Source organism: Aquila chrysaetos, chromosome 1 (assembly GCF_900496995.4).
Source record: "Aquila chrysaetos chrysaetos chromosome 1, bAquChr1.4, whole genome shotgun sequence".
NCBI lineage: Eukaryota > Metazoa > Chordata > Aves > Accipitriformes > Accipitridae > Aquila > Aquila chrysaetos.
In genome coordinates, this window is record NC_044004.1 from 22,972,291 (window position 1) to 22,993,932 (window position 21,642).

A 21,642-nucleotide genomic window follows, 5' to 3' on the forward strand; every position below is an offset into this window, starting at 1 on the left:
CAGGTGCCAGAGCAGAGATTCCCCTGCAGCCTGTGGGGAAGACCATGGTGGAGCAGATATCCACCTGCAGCCCGTGGAGGACCCCATGCTGGAGCAGGTGGATGCCTGAAGGAGGCTGTGACCCCGTGGGAAGCCTGCGCTGGAGCAGGTTGCTGCCAGGCCCTGCGGATCTGTGGAGAGAGGAGCCCATGCTGGAGCAGGTTTTCTAGCAGGACTTGTGACCCTGCGGGGGACCCACACTGGAGCAGTCTATTCCTGAAGGACTGCAACCCATGGAAGACACCCATGCTGGAACAGTTCGTGAAGAACTGCAGCCCGTGGGAAGGGCCCACGTTGGAGAAGTTCATGGAGGACTGTCTCCCGTGGGAGGGACCCCATGCTGGAGCCGGGGAAGAAAGTGAGGAGTCCTCCCCCTGAAGAGGAAGGAGCAGCAGAGACAACATGTGATGAACTGACCCCATTCCCCATCCCCTGTCCCCAGGAGGCGATGAGGGGGAAGGAGGTAGAGAATTCAGGAGTAAAGTTAAGCCTGGGAAGAAGGGAGGGGTGGGGGGAAGGTGTTTTAAGATTTGGTTTTATTTCTCATTATCCTACTCTGATTTGATTGGTAATAAATGAAACTAATTTCCCCAAGTTGAGTCTGGTTTGCCTGTGATGGTAATTGCTGAATGATCTCTCCCTGCCCTTATCTCGACCCATGAGCCTTTTATTTTCTCTCCCCTGTCCAGCTGAAGGGCGGGGGGGGGGGGGAGTGTTTGAGCGGCTTTGGTGGGCACCTGACATCCAGCCAAGGTCAACCCACCACAGTAATGCAAGTACCCCACAAGCTTAACAGATAACTTCCCCATTCAGTGAGATACACAGGTATAGTGCAGATAGGCAGCAATTCAAGGAGACTTCTGCAGCCCTCCCACATAGTCTTAACTCCTGTGCAGAGCCCTCATCTGTGACTGACAACATAGAGACACAGGGGAAGGAAACATGCAGAAGACTCACAAGTCCCTAGAAAGGAAAGACACCGCAGTACAATTATACTAAAATATACTTAAAAAAAAACATAAATCAAAAAATACCAAACCTTACAGCAAGGTCAGCCAATCCAGAAATTAAAATGTAGGGAATCTGACTATTGCATAAAACAAAGGACAACCATTTTCTCTCTGTATCATCCACCCTGAAAATATGCTTATCGGTCCACTGTCACAATGTTGGCAAGCTGGCTACTGGACTTGTGAAGAGGCAGACATGGACCTCAGTCCCTCCAGGATGGCTGGAGCGGGACACACTGGAGGAAAGAATGAGGAATCTACCTACAAACAAGTCTAAAGAAACTGTTAGATCTTTTGTGGCCTCCCAAGCACAGGATTATTAGAGTAAGATGCACGAGTACAAGGAAACTGTGAATGAGCAAAAGCACTTGATGTTTCCTGTCATTGTCTTTAACATGCACTTAGGTCTTTTCCTTCTGTGCTTTTCTCCTCTATGCAACTGGATCAAAAGTGAATAACTATCCTGTTCAAAAGTTTATGCCTTGAAGACCTCCCATGAGCAGTCCAGTTTATAACAATCTATCTTTCTGGGTTCTCTATTTGGTTGGCTGTTGCTGTGTTCTCCTAGGTCAGAGAGTGGGTTTTAGTCTGTATATAGCTACAGCCAGGACCTCTTTTAAACCAAACCTGTGGAATACAAAGAGATTGGAGTGTTTGAAGATACTCCATACAAGTCCTTCCTGAAGATACAGGCATACCATATTCAAAGTCTGAATGTGCTAGAGTCCTTGTACTGGTTTTGTCTGGGATAGACTTAAATTTCTTCATAGTAGCTTGTATGGTGCTGAGTTTTGGATTTGTCATGAAAACTGTTGATAATACAAGGATGTTTCCATTATTGCTAAGCAGTGCTTACACTGCGTCAAGGTCTTTTCTGCTTCTCACCCCACCCCACCAGCAAGTAGACTGGGGGTGCACAAGAAGTTGGGAGGGGACACAGCTGGGACAGCTGACCCCAACTGACCAAAGGGATATCCCATACAATATGACATTGTGCTTAGCAATAAAACTGGTCAGGGTGTGGTGGTTGGCCAGGGCTGCTATTGCTACAGGACTGGCTGGGCATGGGTTAGTGGGTGGTGAGCAATTGGGGGTTTTTTTGCATTACTTGTTTTTCTTGATTTTATTTTTTTATTTTCTTTTTTTTCTTCTCTCTTTATTGTTTTCTTTTCTATCTTTTTCTTTTTAAAAAAAATTATTAAACTGTCTTTATCTCAACCAACAAACTTTCTCACTTTTACCCTTTCCATTTTCTCCCCGATTCCAATGGATGGGGGAGTGAGCAAGTGCCTGTGTGGGGCTTAGTTGTCTACCAGGGTTAAACCACGACCATCATTCCTTGGCAAATGGCATCCCAGGGACTGCTGTTGGTGACTGTCTCTTATATACGGTGTCGATAGTAATGCTCTGAGATTACCCAGGCAGCAGTCTTAGAAAGGCTGCTTGAGCTAAGGGATACAGCAGGTGTACACAAGAGGGAGAGAAAAAGGAGGAGCTGGCCTGTATGTGCTGTGCTACTTCTGTGCTTCATCAGCCTTCTCTAAATAAGGAGTAGATGAAGTCATGCTGCTACAAGTACCTTCCCTTGAAAGCGGCTTTCAGGAGAACAACTGAGCTGTCCCTCTCTGCTGTTCAGCTCTGTGCATTATGCTGATAACTACCCAAATCAAGGAATGGCCCAGAATGGTGTGCCACTGGAACAGATCAGTCTGGGCAGCTAGTATGCCTAGTTTAGGCCAGGTAAGCCTCCATCCACTGTAGAGAATGAGGGTGCAGTATGCCTTATGGGAAAAATGTTCCAACAGAACCAGAAGTCACAAGGAGTAATGATGTCAGTGGTGGTGGAGGAAGGACAGGGATAAATGTAAAGTCCTCCACCTGGAGAACAAGAAGCCCCTGCAACATAGCTGGGGAGCAGCTCTGTTGAGGAGGACCTCAGTGTGCCAACAGGCAGCAAGCTGGACATCAGCCAGCAGTTTCTCCTGGCAGCAAAGGTGGCCAAGAGCCTCCTGAGCTGTACTAACAGTATGGCAGGACCCTGAGAGTCCTAATAGGCCTTAAAGACTCTGAGCAGACCTACCTCAGGCCTCTGGCAACAACCCAGCCCCTGGTCTCTGGGCTTCCTTTAAGCTCAAGCCTGGGCAATCAGTCTGTGCCTGAGATATGTTTTACCTGTACCTGCCTCTAGCTCTGTCCTAGATGTACATGTGCCTGGCCATGGACCTTGTCGATCTGAGCCCTGACCTGTGGATTGACTTTCTGACCTGGCCTCAGCCTTGCTCCATCACTAGAGACCTGCCTGGCCATCACTGGGCTGTTTCTGACACCAGTTACCACTGCTGGGCTTGATCCTGAACTGTGGATTGACTTAATGGCTTGACTCAGACTTGCATCATCATCACAAACTTGTGTGGTGATCTCGACCCTGGGCTGACCCCATCTGCCACCCCTGGGCCTGCCCAACTTGCCTTACCCAGGTACAGTGGGACAGGGTCCTTGCTGGCGAGGCTCCTGCCCCCATTGGCCTTGCTACCATGCTCAGTTCCTGACCTGCTCCCAGACAGGGGAGCACAGCCAGTAGGTAGAGAGGACTGATTATTCCCTTCAACTCACCACTCAGAAGATCATCTATAGAGCACAGCTGCTGGACCACCAAAGAAACAGCAGCAAAAGACTGAGCAGACGATGAGTTTCTTTGCCTCCTCATCCCTAAACTGCCATTCTGTACTCTGACACATTTTAGGTGTTTCTGCTTATAACACCCCTTACCAAAATATAAGACTGCCAGACAAGTAATGAGACTGCTGTCTTGTTCTTCGTAACATGACACTCACAGTGTGGGATGCATGCATCTCAACTGTTGCTTGTGGAGGCATACTGTGATATGATATGATACATGCTAGAATAATGTTGAAGGATTGTCCCGAGCAGAGAGAATGAAACCCTATCCATCCTTCAGATGTGGCAGATTTACAGGGAGAAGATTCTGAAGCCAAGTGACCTTTCAGTTCATTTTCTTGAAAGAAGTTATTTCATTTGCTTCAGACGGGACCCTGGGATCCAAGCAGAATTTAAACAGTGCGGATAGACCTGGAAGGAAATAGAGAATGAACCAAACTGTTAGTGTGGAAAAAATACTGAAACGTTGTTGTAAACTATAATATTTATGTAGCACCAAGAGAAATTCTAAATTGGAAACACAGAGGGCAAAATACCACTAGGTTTATTTATTTTGTTGAGCCAGATGGCAGATGTATGAACGGCAGGTCTACATCCTTAGCGTAGTGTGATGACTCGGATAAATTATAATGATACATGATAACATTTTGCTTTTAAAACAATGTTTTATATGTACTGGGATTTTTTTTTTTTAAAAGAACAGGATTTTGTAGTTTGCTGGCCTCGGTTTCTCGGTGCTTGTTTCTTATCCTCTGTGTTAGCTACAAGAGTAAGGATTTTTTTTTTTTTCCATTCTGCCTAAATTTGTTTGCCCACTTCCTATCCTCACACTACATGTCCAAATCACCCCAAATTTAAATAGCAATATACCAATATTTCTTATAGAATCATGCTTGTCAAATTTAACATGTACAGTCTTTTCACTTACACATGGCTAAGAGAAAAGATTCAAGAGCTGACATATGACAAGGTTTGTTGCAAGTATTAAGCAGCAGCTTGACAATAACTATAATTAAAGTTGCCACAGCTTTGACCTGATTAAACACTGAACAATACAACTGCCACTCTTTGACTACCTTAGGCCGGTGAGTGTCTGATGATATATAATATCTTTTGGCAGCCAAGTTAATTATAACATAGTTGAATGCATTTCTTTAGAGGAAATATTTAAAGAAATTAATAGGAGAGGAACTGTAATGAAAGCTGTCAGAGTAATTCTAAATATTGCTAACAAGCATACCTAATATCTCTGAAGTATGTTAGCTTTTTGCATATTATTATGTATTTTTAAAACTTTTTTTCAGATTATATGAGAATTTTACATCCCATGTATGAACATTTAAACATACTGAACTTCTCAGTGTCAAAGCTCATACTATTTAATGAAAGATTCACAGGAGCTGAAAGCTGAGATAGTCAGGCACTCAGGGGACTTGGATATTAATTAATGGGAACTGAACATTCAAATCTCTTAGGTAGTATTGAGAATCATAACCAATGTGTTTGTTTCAGCCCTCTGTATCAAGATGCTGACATTGGTGTTCCAAACCTATTTCTAACACTGATATATTAACAGCTGGATGGATGAGGTATGTACAAAGCAATGGTACGCAAGTAGCACTAATGAGTGTAATGTGGGATTTTTCAGCATACTGTGCGACGCTTTTGCTGAAACACTGAAAACTTAGGAAACATATATCATACCTAAGTATGACCAGCACAGATTTTTAATACATGCTGATGAGCACCAGATTAAGAAGGATCTCCTCCTTGTCACTGAATCTATCACAGATAAATAGATGAAGTACTTTATGAAATATAAAATATCTCCCATATAGCTCTCATAAACAAGAGCTTTGCCTACAGCTTCAAGCGTACTGAAAGGAAAGTCCCCTGTGGCATACTGGCAGTCACTTTGTCTCTCTAATTATTATTACAGGGAACTATAGTGAGTGAGGTATGCATAATTTTTATTAACGTACTTTAATTTGTATTTCTGTGCCTGATTAAATATTTAGACTTTGTCTCAGACTGGGAATGAAAAACATTACAAGAAATATTTCTACCACCTTTCTTGAAAATCAAGAAAACATTTTAGAAGTGATTTATAACTTCTTCCAAAATTCTGACCTCAAATCTTTTCTGAAATCATATTTTTATGCATAATAAGACCAAAAAATGCTACTTTGTACTTGAAATAGGTGAGACTTTTATTGTAACTGCACTCTATACCTTCTTTGTACAGGTACAAATGACAGTGCAGAGAGGCAGGCAATGGAGATTCAAGATTTTCTTACTCAGTGGTCATTCGCTTCGTAAAGAGTTGATGCACATTTTTTATAACCTTTACATTTTGTAGCTGTAAGCTTGTTAAGCCTAGATGGAACTGCTAAAAGTAGTTATTTTTGTCTTTTCTTTCTTGGACACATGAATTGTAGGAAAACAAATACTAGTTTTCCTTTATGAAAAATTACATGCAATGAAAAGACTTAGAGGAACCTTTCACAAACTGTGCACTTTCGGAATATAGGACTGCATGACATGTGGTCCATAAAGTTCCACAGAACTCTCTTGCTTTTATAAGATGCTTAGTTCAAAGATGATGTGAACTCTGTAGGGTTGTCTGGATGACATGTAAAATTTGTCCGTGACTGATGCTTTAAAAATTTGGAAATGGCTATTAGCCTTTTATGATGAGATGACCGGCTTGGTTGATTAGGGGAGAGCAATGGATAGGTTACCTTGATTTTAGTAAGGTTTCAACACTGTCTTTCATAAGATCATCATCGAAAAGCTGAAAAAGTACAGGCCAGATAAGTAGACAGTGAGGTGAACTGAAAACTGGTTGGTTAGCTGGATTCAAAGGTTTGTGATCAGTGGCATAAAATCCAGGTGGAGGCCAGTCACTGGTGATGTATCCCAGGGGTCCACACTGGGTCTGGTACTGTTTAACACCCTCATTAATGACCTGGATGATGGGACAGAGTGCACCCTCAGCAAGTTTGCTGATGATGTAAAACTGGGAGGATTGGCTGATACACCAGATGGTTGTACTGCCATTCAGAGGGACCTGAACAGGCTGGAGAAATGAGCTGACAGGGAACCTCTTCAGGTTCAACAAAGGGAAGTGTAGTGTCCTGCACCTGGGGAGGAATAATCCTATGCACCAGTATATGCTTCAGACTGACCAGCTGGCAAGCAGCTTTGCAGAGAAGGACCTGGGGGTCCTGGTGGACAGCAAGTTGAACATGAGCCAGCAACGTGTCCTTGTGGCAATGAAAGTTAACAGTATCCTGGGCTGCATTAAAAGGAGTACTGCCAGCAGGTTGAGGGAAGTGATCCTTCCCCTCTACTCAGCACCAGTGAGATGCACCTGGAATGATATGTCCAGTTCTGGGCTTCCCAGGACAAGACAGACATGGACTTACATGTCCAATATGGAGATACTGGAGCAAGTCCAGCAAAGGCCCACAAAGATGATTAAGGGACTGGAGCATCTATCATATGAAGAGAGGCTGAGAGAGCTGGGACTGTTTAGCCTAGAGAAGAGAAGTCTCAGAGGGATCTTATCAATGTGTATAAATTTTGCATTTAAACTGGTTGAACTGGAGCAGGTTGCCCAGAGAAGTTGTGGAGTCTCCATCCTTAGAAATATTCAAAACCTGACAGGACACTGCCTGGGGCAACCTGGTCTTGGTGGCCCTACCTGAGTGTGGGGGGTATGTGTGGACTAGACAATCTCCAGAGGTCCTTTCCAACCTCGACTATTTTGTGATTCTGTGATTTTTATTTTAGTTAAGGAACCAACCCATTATAGCTTTAATACCTGAACACTGGAGTTTCCATATTTTTCTTTGGGATACTAGACCTTCAGAATATGAGGATTTATGTGTTACTAAGATTATACCTCTCCATTTTAACACACCACCCTAATCAAGAGGTCATTTTTATATTTGTTTAAATAAAATGTGGAACAAATATTTTCTGTCTTCCTTCTGAAGAGTTAATTAAGAGTTAACATATGAGGTAAAGTTTACAGTCATATAACATCATTAACTTTATATGTCACGCAGAAAATTTACTATATATCAATGTCTTAGAACTACATATCAGTTTTGAAATCTGGATATCTTCCTCTATTGATTCCATTTCAGTGTCACTATGGGACCAAGGCATGCAGTTCTATACATGTTCTTCCATTTCCTTTTTCCTCACACCCTTGTTTTCATAGAAGGCAAAATCTTAGGATGGATGGGACTGCAGTGTCTTCTAGGAGTACAGAACTTGTTCTGTGTTACATTCAGTGTACATCTACCCTGAAGTTAGATGTAGCCTTGGAGTATAATATTGAGAAAAGGTAGTTTAATATCCAATTTTTACTTGTGATCCCTCCCTTTTGTAATCAATGCCATCTAGATATATTAGTTTAAATTCAAATTCTTCAGAAATGTGGAAGCACATAGGTCCTCCAAGATATTCAATATACTGAAAGTGCTGAAGCCTCAGACACACAAGGGGGTTGAGCATGGAAAGACACTCAGATGATTCCAGCAGGCAGATCAAACACTGTATGATATAGGAAGCTCAAAATCCAGAATGCTTCTATCTGACATGGAGTCAAAGTCCTTCCTAACTCATCTTGACATTCTTTGGCAGAGCGACCAAAACAAAGGACTCAGGTATAGACTATAAATACATTTTGCTTGTATCTCTCCCACGGTCTGGTCATGAGACCTGTACTCCTGATTAACATTTTATAAAGACCTTACATTTCCTATTATTACAGAAGTCTGAAGAATTACCGCACTATCACTGCAGTAGGCAGCTACAGTTTGCACAGAGGAGCTATGCCACACCTTGCTGGTTAGAACTAGAGCAGGTCATCAGTTTCCTACCTAGCAAATCTAAATAGAAATTAATAGCCTTCTATAAAATTATCTCACAGATTTTATTAACATTTAACTGAGCAGTTTTGCTTAGATCAACACTAAAAATTGGTTGCAAAATTATAAGAAGGGGCTATTTTTAAGTATTAGACCTCAACTAAGATCACCTGAGGCTGCAGTCTGACTGAAAGCAATTAGAGTTGCCAGATATTTGTAAAATGAAAGTTTATTGCACTTTCTTAGTAGAGTATTATTGTGTGTCTGCCTCTAATAAAGATGACGTTCCGAAATCACATTGGAAGATGCAACAAGACTTCGTGGTGTCCAATACAAGGAATAGAATTCATGGTGGGATATTCTGTGAAACAAAGTTATGCTTTCAGTACATAAGTTACTGGGAATTTTCACTAACTGGCAATAGTAGTAAAACACATTTACTTCTGATATCTAATGGTTACAGCAGGAGCCACAACAATGACAGCATAATTAATAATCTGAATGTAATACACAGGATCTGTCACTTGGGAGTTAAAGGCAAAACTCCTTCAACCCTAAAGTTGGCTACCGATGTTCCTGGGGCATCTATTGGATTTTGGTTACTTCTGGCAAGAGGGAGCCATCTGCTATTGTGATGTAAAAGAAAGTAAAGAATCACATAATAGAATTTTTAATTGTTTACTTTCAAATATATTGATCATTATTTTTGTGACATTACCTGTAATGTTTTCACAGTGTGTTTCCTCAAAATCTAAATCAAACTAATCTTCACACTGAAATTGATAAATGTTATTTACCAAAAATATAGCATTCTCCTATTGTCAGGTTTTAAGAAATTGAAATACTATTCTGCTATAACAAATAAATTACTCATACAGCTTTTACAATTTCATTTAAAATGTAAAGGAACATTGTTAGAAGAAAAAATTTACAAAATAAAAATAGGAATTTTCTCCTTCATCGTCTATTTCTTCCAAATTTAGTGAAAGAGAAAATTAGTTCCCTTACCTGTCTTTATTAGAAACTGTTTGCTTTTGCTTGAACAGAAAAACTGTTGAAGTTCCTCCAAAAGATATGTTTGTGTACTGAGCTTCCAAAATGCTTCCTCCAGCAGTGGAACAAGCTTGTGAATTATGCTGAAGTCTGTAACAAGGCTAAATTATTAATGTTACTTTGTTTTCACAGAGGAAATCAGTATTGAAAGATATCCAGATTCAGTGTCAAGTGAATTTGCATTGGTTTGTCTGCTAAAATTATTATTTTTTGTTATCTGTACATGCATCTGTATCTAGTGTATCTAGCTACTATCTGTAGCTAGTGTTTCTTGATGTGGTTTTGCATCCACATCTTGATTATTATACTGCAAAGTATGACATTGAAAAGAGGACTAATCATAAAAATAATTCACAGATAGGAAGTGAGAGGGATTTTGTCTTTGACAGGTGCAGAAAGAGGATCAGAATTGCTGGCTGTGTACAGCACTTTTCTAGATTAAAGTTTTTCCTGCAGTAGCTTTTATAACATCTAAAAGTGACCGTTACAGTCACTTATGCTGCTATTCACTTCATTACTAGTCTAATGGTTCTGTTATCAAGAGGGGTTTTTTTTGTTTGTGTTTTTTTTTTTTAAATATAATGGAAATCAGAATTAATAACTCAAATGTAGATAATAAAATCAACTTTTTATTTTCTATAGAAACACTATAAACTCTGGACATTCATTTGCTGTTGAAGATGTATGGGTCAGTTTTAGAGAGATCTATAGTTAATGATCAAATATCTCTCTTTTCAGGAGCAAAAGTCCCAGGTTCAATAAAGCTATATCTGAAATAACTAGGAAAAGAATTGCTCTTTATGTGTCATTAAAACATATATTTGGAAAGGAATTATTTGTGAATAAGATTTTTTTCATCAAAAGTTTCTGCTAAATTCTCAGAAATTAAATAACTCTATAAAATAGATAATTTTAATACAAATTTAATAAACATAATCAGTTTAACAATGTTCCATTATAGGGAAAGGGAACATTAGTAAATAAGAATGCTACATAAACGTAACAAGTCCAGAATTATAGCTGCAGAGTTAAAACAACCACAACAAAAAATCAAAACTACTAAGAGTTTGCCGTTTGGGGCATTTTCCAATATGATAACAACCTATTGAGTAAAGTGTCCCTTGCTGCCATTTATGTGTATATGTGTATATATAGGCTTTTGTCTTTATTACATTCAAACTGATTATGAAATTAGTTTCAACTATTCATCATTTCAGAGTCTTAAGATTCCTGAAGTTTTATAGAAAATTATAATTTCATACAAATCATTCCTTCACAGAAGAAAGAGATACAATACAGTAAGAAAATGCATCCCTAATGCATTCTCACATTTCTTTTGTGGCATTCATTAATACCTGGAAGAATGAAAGGACAAACTTTTAAATTGCCATTAATCTCATGCATGGTCTTGGGATGAGGACCATCTGTGATAATATTTAAATGGTCAAAGTGTTCTAAGAAAGACTGCTAACGAAGGAAAAGACATATGTAAGAAAGAAACTATTAAGAGCTTTATTTACTTGATTTCATAAACTATGTAATTTATTGACCCTTGTGACCTTTACTAATCTTTATAACATTGACCCATTAGACACTGGCATTTCTCATCAGACATGTAAAAAAAAAAACCAAAAAAACAAAAAAAAAGAATTTGCAATTATTGTTGGTTCTCAGAGGAATAACTACCCTTGCTCTTCTGATTCCATCTCATGCCCCTCTTCCCCCTGGCCATATGAGCTGGTACTTCATCAAAACAGCTATGGGGTAAATGAAAGTGGAAGAAACTACTGTGTTCTATGTGGGAGCAACCCATCACATTAGCGTATGATATTATATTTGCCCTATAACAATTCCCTTTTGTAAGGTTTGCAGTTGTCTTTACTTATAGATACTGCATTTGATACAATATTATACAATGCTTTTTTTTTAATTTATTTTTTGTAGTCGCTCTGTTTCAATGCAGATTAAGCTTTGAGTGATTCCAGGATATTTGAATTTCTCCACTGCCCTGGCTAGCAATAACACCAGAAGAGGTCAACTTCATTAACAAGAGAGTAATTCAGTTTATCGTGACATTAATGCATTCAACAAAACATTGCTCCTGTGCAGCCATATTGCCATGGGCTTCGATTGTCAGGTCCTATAAACTAAGTAAGATTGGGTTGCTGGTAGCTGGATTCAAGAATTCATAAAAAATAAAATGAAAAAAAAGGAAGTGACAGAACATGAATATTTTTTTTGTTTGTTTTGGACTTCACTCAAAATATATTCCTAAAGTTTTAGTTTTGCAGGCTCTTCTTTATTGTTTATTTCATTCTACTCTCTTCCTGATAAAAAAAACCCCAACCATATTAATTCTTTTGATTTAATAAAAAGAATGAAAAATTGTATTAGTACTTATTTTAATTCTTCCCTTTTATGGAAGAAAGAACATTTGAAAATAATGTTTGAATAATTAAAATCTTCCTGTAGGTTAGAAGAACTGTTAGTGTAGAAAAATTTTTACCATTCTTGAAGTAAAATGATTAAAACAAGAATCTAGGGGAACAGCTAAATTAAGCACCTTTGGAAAGAGGTTAAACTAGATTCTGTCTGTCTGGATCATTTTTTGTCTACAGTTGATATTTAGCACATTTTCAAAAATAAAACCAGACAACTATAAAGAGGATGAAATAAGCTGACAATATACAAAGGATTTGGCTCCCGTTAAAGCCCATTTCCTTAATTTTGAGTTAATACTGCTTCAAGGCAGCAGCTGAAAAGTACACATCTTGTACTGGTGGAATAGACAGGTGGCCAATATGTGCTAGCTGGAGTGAGGGAGCTGAAGAAATTAGTTCATAAACCCATTCATGCCTTTCACTATCCTATCTGGGCATATTAACTTTTATTTTGAGAAACTTCAACAATGTACAAAATAAACACAAGACATGGAAGCATAAAGTATCAGATAGTGCTTCTGCATTATGGTAGCTTTTCCTGATATTTAGAAGACTGGTAGGTAAAATTTCAAATGCATCTTCAAGTTAATAGAAGCAACATATTTGCTTGTAAAAAAAAGCATTTGACCTTTTGTTTTCTTCATATAACAAATGCTCCCAGCATGGTGCATATATAATAGTAACCTTCCAAAACTTTTAGCTATTTCTTCAGGGAATTAAGAGTTTGGAGTTTGTGGGGGTTTTGTTGTTGTTGTTGTTGTTGTTTTTCTAAAGTAATTTTACATGAGGTATTTGCACTAGGTTCTTCTTATACTATGGTATTATTTGGCTCATAAAATGCTATTTGTTGCATATGATTTGCATGGAGAAAATAGAATTTTTTTTTCATTTCATTGTGTATTTGTTAATCCATTTCAGAAAGTGTTATGCTAATTATAACAGTATGCTTCGCATTTAGCATCTGAATTGCTCATTTTCAAGTTTTTTTTTTTTAAATTGTAATCTGTTAATTACTTGTTTAATGGAGTGTGTAATTACCTACTTTAAGTTAGAAAACTGTTTCCATTTCAAAGCAAGAAGCCTGTTCTAGAAATGAAAGTATGTAAATGCATTCCTTCCAGATACAGTATATAACTCTTTTGCTTCAATAATTGTTTCATTTGTGTCTGAAAAGAAATTGTTGCCTACCCTCTGTCTGTAGTTATCTTTGACACTGTGTTCTAGAAGATTAAGTCCTTACATAAGAAAGAAATATTTCTTTAGCGAATATGTGCAGAAGGATTCATGTTGAAGAATGTATTTTTTAACTAGAAATGAGCAAGAAATAGTTTTCTACTCTTAAGAGGTTTCTCTGGTGATAGGAAAAGAGAGGAAAAGGCCAATTCTTCATTTTTCGTGCATTCAATTTTTTTGCAAAAATCAAGCTGAGTCTGAAATTTAATTTCTAAACTAATATTTAATTAAATATTTGAAGTTAAAAGTGGTTTTGAAATAAAAATTAGAAAGGTAATGTAACCAACTGGCTATGCTTGACACTTGCTTAAGTATCACTTAGCTTTGGTTAAGCCAGCCATCTACCAAATGCACATCTAACTTTTCCTTAATATGTATATTTTTTTTATTACTAAAACTACTGAAGTCTTTCAGTCCTAAGCAGGAAGTCACTAAATTGAAGGGCCAAAATTTGGGATTCCTTCTGTCCACCTCACAGGATTGCATACCTACTGTCAGTCTCAGAATATCTGCAATTGCTGATGAAAAAAAAAACCAAACAAACCATGAATTATGGACAGTAATCATTCAACATCTCAGTGTTCACTAGTTTGGTAACTTGAAACACTCATCTGAGAATTGACAGATTCAGTGTGAGGAGGCTTAAATTTTCATTTTCTTGTAGGTTACTGAAATAACTTCCAGTATATAGGATTATCTATGGTGATTCTTTATCAGTCTTTCTCAGTTAAATGATTTTTTTCCATTCCATAATAAAGAATTATTTGAGGTAAAGTAAAACAGGTAGCATAATCTTATGGTCACTAGATAAAAATTCAGAAAGTTTTAAGGGATTAAATTTCTTCTCAAATAACTGCATCTAATATAAATTTTAAAGGACTATTGAAGGATGGTTTGGAGTCCATGTCTCCCTTCTTCGAGGAAATAACATGACGACTGCCTCATGAAGTCTCTTTCCACCTTATTGGATGTTCTATTCAAAATACAAGAGTCCAGTGCAGTTGACAGAGCAATTATTCCCTGCTACTGACGGGAAGACTTCATTGGGAGGTAGGAGATGTTCAAATAGCGTCTCTAAAAATGTCTTAATTTTTCTTTGCTTTCTGAAATAGGGGTTAATACTGTGATTACTGAATTACTTAATAACTTTCTTTTTAACTACAATATATAAAAAAGGTAAAGACTTGTAGTTCAAATAGAAAGCTCAGTCTTATGAATCTTTACTGTTGGTGGAAGAAAAATTCTGCAGTGGAAAATGATGCAGGAGAAATTCCTTTTCAATTTGTATTCACTAATTTAGGTAGCTTCCTGCTGAAGATTCAAATTTTTTGGGGATCTCATTCCTATGTGCTTAACTTTCCACATGTACGGAGACAATTTAAACCTATGGATTTCCTTAGGCCCCTGAGGGACAGCTGAATTTTGTTTAAAGAGCAAATGCGCTCCAGTCTCAAATACAAGTTTGCACACAGGTTAACTGTTGTGAACAAGTCTAAAAGGGCCAAGAAGTATTCCTGGAAGATAAAATCATCCCTGAATGATTTAGTCCAGCTTCAGTGTTATGCTTACAGTTCTCTGAAAACTAGATATTCTTCACCATTGCTGGATTTAAGTTCTTCTCTGGGTTTTGCCTTAGTTTTGTCTCAGGAAATGGAACACATAGGTTACTTGCTTTGCAAAATATCAAGCAAAAGAATTAATAAAAACCAGTATATGAAAATCTGACCTTTTTTTTCTGCAGTATGTGTTATAGACAGTCTCATAAAAGCTGAAAAACCTCAATAAAGATGGTTGGGTAAGCTTTTGGAGGAAACCAGTTTAGTTCAGAAAGTCACCTCAAACAAACAGTACTTATAACCAAAGAAAATGCATTATTACATGAAGCAGACCTAGGCTTCTCTAAAAGTAAGTTTTAAAAGTACAGTGATTGTATATTTTAGCTCAATTATATATATCCCTGCTACTGTCTTGTTCCATTATGTGTCTATGGCCTTACCATAGACACAGGAAAAACATTTGTAATGCTTTTTTGTCTTACTGTAGCCATCAAGAACCTTGTTGGCTTTCTTATTTGAGTGAAAATCATACCTATGTAAAAATTTATCACCCGAATAACTTTTGTCTTGTAATTTTTTGTAGGCTGTTCAGTTCTTGTGTTCCTGTATTTCAGGTTTTGTATTAAGGTACTTCCTTTTCCTGAGTTTCTCTTCTTGTTAAAACTATTATATTTAAACCTCAGTATCATGTTTCTCTCCCACTGAAAGAAGATTTGAGAAACACAGTTCAGAGCTTGGTATGAAAGGCTGTTTTCTAAATTTACACAAAATCATAAAGAAGGATGCAGAGTTTGAAAGCTGGAATGGGGCTAAGTGTGCTTGCTTTGGATTGTTGGCAGCACTAGTAAAGGGTTGAGGGGTTTTTGTTTACAAGAATATCTTATAAAAATAAAATTGAAAGAAACTACCAGATTAATGAACTAGACTTTCACACTGGAGGCCTATGTTCAAATCCTGTCAAATTCACAAATGAGTGAGTTTGGTGGTCTGTGTTTCATTCTCTGTGAACATCTGTCTGTGTCACTAAGCCGTTCACATGGTTTAACATGATTGGCAGCTCTGTCCAGAAGGGACTCAGACTATGACAGCGTGAGCACTGCAGATCAGGCTGAAGGTGCATTGAAGGTGTATGGAACTTGCATGTGATTTATCATTACTTTGCTGTGCTGCATTAAATCAAAAACATGGAAACCTCCAAGAAAGTACCTTTTGCTATAGGTGACCATACACATTTTTTTTTGCAAGGACAAACTCTTTGGAAAGAATAGCTAGAGGGAAGGTTAATGTTAAAAAAGTTAACTAATCCCCCATTCAATTTCTGTATATTTTATAAAGTCCTAAATCTGTTTGAAGGAATTTGCCTGTGTGGATGTTTTTGTTGCTCTTTTCAACCACACAACTCAGTCTGCTATTCTGATCCTTCGGTTGTAGTAGCAATCATTCTATGTTAATTCTTAAAAATTCTAACATGTTCCAAATTTAAAAGAAGTGCAAAGGAGAAAAAAGCAAACAAAAGCAAACTTCACTTAAAAAGTTATTATCAAAACATTTAGTATCTGTCAAAAGTAAATAAACATGTACAGAATTGTCAAATGAAGACCTATATTTTCTTTTCTTCATTCTCTTTTCCAAAGGAAGAAAGCAAAGGGGTCTTTGGGGATTTCACTCGTTTTTTGCCCTTCACAAAGATGGATGTTACCCTGCATAACTAGGCAAGCAACCTGGCAAAAGCAGTATAACAATAAAGCTATATTTAAACAACTCTAGTTTCAGGTACAGACACCATAATGTCTTTTCTTCTCATAGTTCATCCTCCCTGTAAAAGACAACTTTTTGACCTAAATGGTACATTTTAGAGCAGCTTTTACTTCTTAGCGAGGGAATTCTGTTGGTTGTTTACTCTCTGCTATCCTTATAAGAACTTGTTCCCTGGTGCTGATAAAGGTTGAGTGCTCTGTATTGGAGACCTATTGGTAAATGTGTCATTCTTTATGGTGCAAGCAACCTAATTTCATTATTTCAAATAATATTTGCAACCCATTTTTGTGTCAACTAAATAGCAGGATATAAAGGACTATTTTTTTCTAACATCCTCACAGACCTAAGGATGCATATAGGCACTGGTTTTACAAAAGCACTTAACTGAATTAAGAGCTTAACTCCTGCTGACTTTCAAAATACTACACATATTTATGATGCATTAGATTCTAATCTGGTGTAGCATGTAGATCTCACATGTTTATTTTTAAGCAAGGAACATTCTTAATAAGTGCTTTTCTGAACCAGGATTATACATTCATTTGTTCCTGCAGCCACTTTAGGACAGAGACAACAATGAATGTTTTACAATTCTACCTTCAAAAATATTTAAATGATTAAAAATGTTCTTATTTCTAGAAAACTTTTAAACCCACATAAACCAAGAATACTTCAAAATCAAAATAAAATATTTAAGTAGAAGAGTTTCCACTTCATGCACTTAAATTTTATATTTACTTTTTCATTAAAAGTAATGTTGCAGTTTTCACTTATATTTATTCAAGCCATTGTCTACTTTTTTTTTTAAATAAATGCTAGTGACCAGAAAATCAGCTATTCCCATGTATCTCCTACTTTTTAAGCAAACTACATTTACTATTTTTTTTTTATTGAAAATGCAAAATTGATGCTCATCAAGAAAAGATGATCCTATGTTTTCATACTATCCATCCTGTTGTTCTCTTTAAGGACTCCTAAAGGAATTTTAACCAAAGGAGTTTTACCACCTTTTGAAAATATTCCAATGTACAATTAGTTGCCACACTGAGATTTAAAAAGGCCAGGACCCTTGGTATTTTGTAGGTGTTCATAAACTTACAAGTTTTCTGTGTCCTGACATAAAATCTGAGAAATTCCCTGTTATTTTGCTGCACTGATAAACCATTTTATGAAGTATTCTAACTAAAAGAATATTCTTAAAATTCTACTGACATTTGCTATGTAACGATATGCCATCTCCAGTCTCATACATTCTCTGATTTGGGACTGAACTACTGAATGGAACTATAACAATATTAAATTAAAAGATGGTGATCTTTGCCTATTTGATTCACTGTCTTTTCATTGTTTGCTTCTTAAAAAAGAAGATTAAAGCAAAAGATCATACTTTCTGTTTTTCCTTCATGGTAGAACAATTAAGCATAACAAGTGAAAGGATTCAGACTGTCATTATGTAAGAATAAAAGAAATGCTTTTCTCTATGGTATTTTTGCAAGCCTCCCAGAAGCATATTTACTGGAAGGACAAAGATTAGAGCTTTTACAAAAAGCTGCTAAAAGCTGAGGAACTATTTCTAATATGTACTTCATTGCAAAATTTAATTCTTGTCTATATGTTGTTAATTATTGAGTTTGGCTTTTTTCCTTTCTCTTTCATAGGAAGACAGTAGGCTTATTGCAGGAGAAGTTCCTAAAATTTACATCATAGAATATCCTAAACTGATAGGCAAAGGTAAATGACTGGAAAAAGGTCATAAAGTGTAGAGTGTCAAGAAGACAAACAGGAGGAATAGACAGTAGAGTGTTGAATAAGATGATAAAGCTAAGGGCTAGGGGAACACCCTAGGTAAGATGCTAAGGGCTAGGGGTACACCCCTTAAAGACTATGGAAAAAACTTGAACTATCCTGCCTGTGGATGTGAACTTGAAAATTGATATGCAGCACTACAGGTAGCAACTGTAGAAGATTCACAGACCCTTTGAGCATATTCCAAATAATTCTTCAGCCAATGACTATAAACAGAGCTATTGGACTGTTTTGAACTACTGAAGATTGGGCTCAATTATGTTTTTATTTTTCTTGAATGTTTTGTACATCCCTGTGTGTTGACTTTTTTTAGTCCACATAAATGAATTACAGTGAAAAGAGCTCACAAACTAGGTCTGTACAAGAAAAATGTTTAAAGAAACTACAGGAAACAAAAATCAAATTCTTACTAGTGTAATGAGAGCTTTGGTACTGACAAAAATAAGGTACATGCAGTCCTACTTTTTTCAGTCGTACAAAGAAAACTGGGACAAAATAATTAAAGGCATTTATGTGGAATTTGAATGAAACTGTATAAAATCAATCTTTCAGTAAATAGATTATCTTTTGCCTTTTAGTCAATTTAATAACTAATTTTTAATGAATTTATTACTGTTGTTTTTGAATCTCCCTATGTGTTTTAAAGAAATTTTGTTTGCATGTTTTTTATGCAATAGGATGCATTCCATTATGTAATTTTTTTAAAATTCATTTTGTGTGGCGCCAGGTATGTTCTTTTCTTCTTCTTGTCATTTGTGTAGTTATTAATGCTTTTCTCATTATATTACTGCATCATGCTTTTGTATTGTACAAAAACCATATAATTGAGATTTAGTGAGGAAGAATGCAAAATGAGTTATTTTTTAACTAAGCTGTCCTTCATTGTACCTTTTGATACAAAAAAGGAGCATTAATATAACAAAACAGAAGAAAGAATTTACACAGTTTTCTCAGTTTCAGACCTGTAATGCTGAGATGTAGAAGTAATAGAAAAAGTTTTCCAAAACAGTTTGGAATTCAACTTCCTTTTAGTCCATTCACTTAAAAGATATTTATGTTTTCAAATTATTTCAAGTACTTTTCAATATTCTATTTTGGGTTTAATGTGAATGTCATTGAATTTCTTGAAAAGCCCTACCCTACACTGTTTCCTAAAGAATCAAATCCTTAAAAAGCTCTGAGGATTGTCCCTACTTCCTTTTGCTTAACTAGGAAATGGATGCCATATAGCAGAACATTTGCATATAGACTATATGGCTGGTGACCTTTCATGCAAAAAAAAAATTGCATATCCACCAAGGGATCTTTTTAAGAAAAGTTTTTTTAAAACTGTCTTTGAAAATACATCCCTGAAAATAAAAATATTTTATAGTAGGGATTATGTTTTTGAATAAGACTCAGACTGCAATAGATTTGAGATTCCTACAGCACCCTCCTGTTGTTGTTATACTGCCTGTAGGCAAATTAACCAAAATCAAATTAATTTAAATGTAGACTTTACATTGTAGCTGCTGATTATAGATACGATCCTGTAGTAACTTTCTTGATTTTCTTAGATTACTTAAGTATAAGTAGAAGCTTCAGACACAGGGTCTCCATAAACATTGACCTGGTTTAAGCATTCCCAGAAGCTCGTGAAGTTAGCAGAGAGAAAATATACTGAGTAATCAGAAGAGGTCAGGGTTGTGCCCACCAAAGCCATTCTATCACTCCCCCCTTCTCAGCTGGTTCTTTAAGATACTTACCATTAAGAAGATATTCTATGACATTATGTTTTATATCCAGGTATGTTTAATTCCTAGAGGTCATATGGGTGCTAGAGGTCATACAAAGCCATAGTAGACCACTGTCAGCTTTCCAGGGCATTGAAATAATCCTGCAAATTTTACCTATTTACATAGGTAAAAATATATATTACTGTGTGATCTCATACAGATGAGATCAGTATCCTTCAGAAAAGCATTTATGACAGGCCTCATGAACTCTACATTGTACTATCCTATTTCTACAGAGGATGTAACATAAGGTTATCACCTCACCAATGTTATAGTTGTTGGCTGGTGATACTTATTAAAGGTGGATTTTCTAAGATTTCCAAAAAGCCTATCATTTTTATGTACATGAAATACTTTCTATCTGTTTTTTTCGTAGCTTCATAAACCACCTATAGTAAAAATGCTAGATTACCATGAATCACTGTGGACATAGAGTAATCATAACGTTTTTTTGGAAAGGCTGTCCATCTGTTTATTTTGGAAGAGTCTTTTAAAAAACTTGGTCTCAATTACACAGCATAATCATTTTACATCATTCCAAAGCAGCATATTGTCCATATAATATGGGTTCTCAGCTACTTCTAATGCATAATACTGGTGCACATAATTAGCACACGTGTTTCATTTACATCCTTAGCACAGTTCAAAAACACCATAGTTTAAAACTGTGTCTTATCTCTAACTGTTTTTCTTTACTTTTCACCCCTGTTACACCATTATATTCACAGCTCACAGGAGACCATATGGAATTTTCATTACTAAAAAAATACTTCAAGAAACATTAAAGGAAATCACTACTCTTGTGTTGTTTCTTTATTACTACTATTTTTCCATTATAATGTCTTAACTTCTAAAGAGGCACCAAAATCACTGTAATTTAAATTGTAAATGTACAGGCAATTGTCTAAAAACTTTAAATGAAGGTTTTTGTTTTTTTGTTTTTTTTTTTAGTTCCTCATCAATCTAGTTTAATTATTCTTTATCTTTTGTTTGCTTGCTTGTTTGGATGCTTGGGCATTTTTTGTTGTTTTTTTTTAACATTCCTCTAGAATGAGACTATGTTATTGTAAAATACTTGAAAAATTGTGTTTCACCAAAAGTAGTAGTTATCAAGCTTAAAGGGTAAGAAAGTTTTGACTTTTTTTCTTTTGTTCTGTTACATTTTATTTATTTACTTGCACTTGAGGAAATACATTCATAGAAGACATCTGGGAAATAAATGATAGCTCAGTATCTGATTGGAAACCTTTGTAAAAGCACTAGTTGGAGCATTTTTGTTAGATTAATTTTTTTGTCTTACCTACTTTATCATGAAAGAGAAAAATCTTCCTAACATCATATTAACAACTTTTGTTTGAAAAAATAGTTTTCACACAGTAAGATAAATAATTTTAAGTGAAAATATTTTT

The 21,642-nt window shown here is 36.5% G+C and overlaps 1 long non-coding RNA gene across 2 annotated transcripts; it reads right to left on the bottom strand.

The window, feature by feature from the left end:
• Positions 1–259: 259 nt before the first annotated feature.
• LOC115346503 lies at positions 260–20,143 on the bottom strand. Of its 2 annotated transcripts, none has more exons than XR_003925149.2 (3): positions 19,960–20,143; positions 3,884–4,139; positions 260–413 (listed from the first exon to the last, which is right to left on the bottom strand). It is a non-coding gene; the product is annotated as an uncharacterized LOC115346503 (long non-coding RNA). The 2 variants fall into 2 exon arrangements; XR_003925148.2 differs by having other exon boundaries at positions 3,819–4,139.
• Positions 20,144–21,642: the final 1,499 nt, after the last annotated feature.